Source organism: Dasypus novemcinctus, chromosome 9 (assembly GCF_030445035.2).
Source record: "Dasypus novemcinctus isolate mDasNov1 chromosome 9, mDasNov1.1.hap2, whole genome shotgun sequence".
Taxonomy (NCBI): domain Eukaryota; kingdom Metazoa; phylum Chordata; class Mammalia; order Cingulata; family Dasypodidae; genus Dasypus; species Dasypus novemcinctus.
The window spans coordinates 115825557-115830072 of NC_080681.1; positions in this window are offsets into that span (position 1 = coordinate 115825557).

Consider the following 4516-nt stretch of genomic DNA (forward strand, 5'->3'; position numbering starts at 1 on the left):
GTGGTAAAATAAACAATGATTGGGGAACAAATGTGGCACGAGCAGTGGAGCACCTGCTTCCCACATGGGAGCTCCCAGGTTCAGTTCCCGGTACCTTCTAAAAACAAAGCAAGCAACAAGCAAACAAATAAAAAAAAAAAAAAAAACAACGCAGGGGAGCTGATGTGGCTCGGTGATTGAGTGCCAGCTATGAGGTCCTGGGTTCAATCCTTGCCTGGTACCTCAAAAAAATTTTTTTTAATTAAATTTAAAAATCTAAAAAAAATAACAGTAATAAGCAATGAGAATAATGGATTGTAACCATAAGAAACCATGAGTCCAGACTGCTATGAATAAATAGGTGAACAAATTGAAAGTTTGATATGGAAAAATGGGATATTTACATCACTTCAGTTTCTCTTTGCAAAATATTTATTCATTACAAAAGGGAAAAGAATAACTTTACAGTGGAAAAATCTGTCAGACACCACCTTAATCAAGTGACCAAAATTAGCATCACAAGTAATGGAACCAACCAAACACACCTGGCACATGCCACCTGGATTAGTCTCGTCACAGATGCACAGGCTGAATGAACCACAGTGGAGCAACAGACAAACCCAAATTTTACAAACACAAAGCAAAGCAAAAAAACACAAAACCTATGATCTTCAAAAGTGTCACGGCCATGGAAGGAAGTACTGAGTTACTGGTCCAGACTGAATGAGACCGACAACTCAGATGACATGTAGCTCAGGATTTGGGGCGGGGTCCTTTGACTGTAAGGGGCGTTGGTGGTACAACGGGTGAAACTTACGTGGGGTCTGTGAGCTGGAGGTGATGATGTATTAATGCCAACTTAACAATTTGATACTGGTTTTTAAATTTTATCATGGTAATCTATATATTTTTTAAAATGCCATTTTGATCATTTATTAGTGTATAATCCAGTAGTGTTAATTACATTTATAATGTTGTGCAACCATCACCACCATCCAGTACCAGAACTTTTTTTGTCAGCCCAACCAGAAATTATTAAGCAATAGTGTCCCATCCCACCCCCCAGTCTCTGGTAACCTCCAATCTCCTTCTGTCCCTACGACTTTACTTACTCTGGAGATTTCATACAATACCTGTCCTTGGGCTCCTGCTTCTTTCACTTAGCATAATGTCCTCTGGGTTCTTCCATGCTGTAGCAGCCAATATGACAGTTTCATTGTGGTTGTGTAGGGAAATATTGTTGTTCAAAGAAAGCACACACTAAAGAATTGGGGGTGATGGGGCATCTTCTAATGGTTTGAGAAAAATAAGTCAGTATTATACTTGCGAATTTTCTATAAGTTTGCAATATTTTAAAATTAAAAAAAAAAAGGTTAGTGTAAAACCAAATAAATAAAATGAGTAATAACCACGAAAGAATTTCACAAATGAGGTTGACTGAGTGCAGCAAGTCCTGATGTAGCATGTGCTCACCTAATGTCCACAGTATGCGGACGACTAGTGAGCTTCCTGCACATGCCGGCCTCGTCCTCTCCTTCTGCTGGTCTCTGTCGCTTCCTTCCCTGGTCAAAAGTGACCTCCTCCAGGAAGCCCTCCGTGAAAATGTCAGGTGTACCCAGTGACTCTGGTCACCCTGGTCCTGCCCTCTGGCTTTGTTTTACTCTTGATTCCCAGTGAGGGCTGGACTGGAGGCCCCCCCATCCCCACACGCTCTTCCTGCCCTAACCTTCTAGCATCTTCTGATCTGGGTACTCACCACCCTTCCTTGGAGCAGGTGCGGCCTCAGATATCACCACCCACGGACAAGGCCGTTCCTGCCCCTCCTGTCCCAGGAACACAGTGACTCTGTCCCATTGGGTCCATTCCCCTGCCTCTGGGGAGGGCCATTCTTAAACTGGCCCAGCCAAAAGGGACCTTATCTTCCTCCGACAATTCCAGGGAACGCCGTTTCCGAAGCCCGCAGTGCATCGTCGTGCACATCGTGCAGGCTGTGCTGCCTCGGCGGGAGGCTGACGAGTTCACTCGCACGCTCGCTTTGTCCCACTTATTCTTTCGCCCAGTGCGTGGATGGCGTTGCGTGTCCTTTGTCAGAGATGATGGCAGCGATGAGCACTCCCGGAGCGCTTGCCCTGTCCTGGGCTCGGGGCTGCTCGTTGAAACAGCTCTCATCGTGCCTCCATTTTGCAGGGTTTTACAGATGAGGACGCGAAGAAGCCGGGCCCTTCCCTCTTGCCCGGAGAGCTTGCGGGCGCTGTGCCGACAGCTCAATTCACATTTGCTCGTTTAATTCTCGTAAAAACTGTGTGAAGTTTCATATTCTCCTCATGAAGCTTATAAATTGGCGGGAGGCTCTTTAAGAGAAATAATATCAAAATATTTTACGTTGGCAAATTGTTCAAAACACACACGAGCGTGTGAGCGTGTTGCAAAGGGCCCACGCCAGAGCCTTGGAAGGGCCCCAGGTGGGTGAGGGCCTTGAAGCTGAAGCTCTCCCGGCTCCTGGGGAGCCCACCTGTGCTCAGAGAGGTGTGCTAACTGACCTGGGTCCCTCAGGCCACCAGCAAGATGTGACCTGACTTCCCTCCCCTGACCCCCTGCCCTTTAGCCTGCTTCTTAGGATGCAGCTTCTTGCCGCACTCTTAGGATGTGCTGAGCCAGGTGTGGAAGAGGCTCTACCTGGCTTGGGGTGGGGGTGTTTGGCCTCTCAGCATCACCTGGGGGCACTTGCCAAAAATTCAGATTCCTCCCCCCAGCTCCCCACCCCCACCAGGTTCAGTGGGTCAGGGCCGTGGACCCTGTGTTTCCAGTAGGCTCCCAGGGGAGGCTGGTGCAGGCTCCCACGGGGATGCACGGCCCTAGGACAGCCCTCCTGCGCCTGTGCTGCCCGGCTGGCTCCCTTCCAGGCTGGGACGGGCACCGCAGGCAGAGCTCCGTGACACGCCTGGGGCTGAGCCGGCCTCACTCCTTCGGCATGCAATTAGCAGCCCAAGTACAATGCCTCGTTTTAATCATTATAGCTCCACAGCGCCTGGTGATTGGCCGCTTCTTTCACCGCAGTAACAAGCCGTGGCTTGGAAACAGCGGGTGGAGCGCCGCTCATCCCCTCACCCTGGACACCTGCTCAGGGGGCTGTGGGAGGGCAGGAGAGCTACTTAGTGCTGCGGGCGGAGGCTTCCTGGAGGAGGCAGCTGCTGGCTCTCCACCGGCAGGACCAGGATGGGGCCTGGAGTTTGCACAGTGCTGGGCATGTGATGGTGGCCAGGAGGCCGTCAGGGCCCTCTCTCTACCAAGACAAAGGAAAGCCACCGGGGGACCAGAGGGACAAACGTGATAGCAGGAGGAAGGGGCCCCAACTCAGCCAGGGAGGCGTGTAGGGGTCAGAGCAGGCGACGTCGCCGCTGAGCCCTGAAGGGTGGGTGCAGGTGGGCGGTGGTGAATGGGCGGGCGAGTGGTGGGGCCAGAAGGCAGGGCATGTGCAAAACCCGTGAGCCTGGAGCCGCGATGGAGCCACAGCAGCCGCGCCGAGGGCTGGCCCCACGCTGGAGCGATGAAGGTGCGGCAGCTTGTGTTTCCTGGTCGCAGCACTCGCTCCCATCCCATTTTCTCTTCTTGCAACGTGACCCTGGCATGCCTCCCATCCAGTCCTGGGGGCTGTGTCCACCTCCTGTGAGCTTGGGCAGAGCTTGGTGTCTGCTTTGACCGAAAGGACATTGGAAACGCGGTGCTCTGTGACTTCCGATGCCATCGGGTTTCCGTCTTGCTCTCTTGGGACCCTGCCTTTTGGAACCTGGTTGCCGAGCTGTGAGGAAGCCCTAACTAGTCCAGGCGGAGAGATGGCGCGGGCAGACCACGTGTAAGTGGCCGCCATCAACCGCCAGACGTAGGAGCGGGGACACCGCTGGAAGATCCACCCCCAGCACGGGGTCTTCCCAGCTGAGACCCAGACATGGAGCAGGGTCAAGCCATCCCCGCTGTCCTGGCCAAAGCCCCACCCACAGGACAGCACGACACAGAGCTGTACTCTACCACTAAGTTTTGGTGGTTTGGTCCCCAGCCATAGTGACCGGAACTGGGGCTGAGCAGTCGGGGGATTTCAGCAGAGGGGCGGCCCTGCTGGCGGCTGGCTGGGAAAGTTCATCCTGTCCGCAGTGTGCAGAGTGGCCTGGGAGGGGCCGAGGACAGAGACAGGGAGGCCCATTCACAAAGAACCGCATTTGAGTATTGTCCAACCTCCCAGAAGGGCGGGCGTCCTGCCGTGTGGGGCCAGATGACCCTTCAGCTGCTGTCCGCACACTTCTGGGGGCTGAAGGCTCACACCTCAGGGGCAGCCCTTCCCTTTGCCTTCAAACTCTGAGCGTCAGAAAGTTCTTTCCCCGGTCAAGCTGAAACCTGCTGCCTGCAGCAGCCTGTGCTTGTCATCGTTCTGTCCTCTGAAGCCTGTGGACCCCCCCTTTCCCTCGCCACCCTTTGGGGATCCAACGATGGGGCCATATGGGGGATCTTCTGCCATGTAACACCTCCAGTGTGTCAGCCCCTC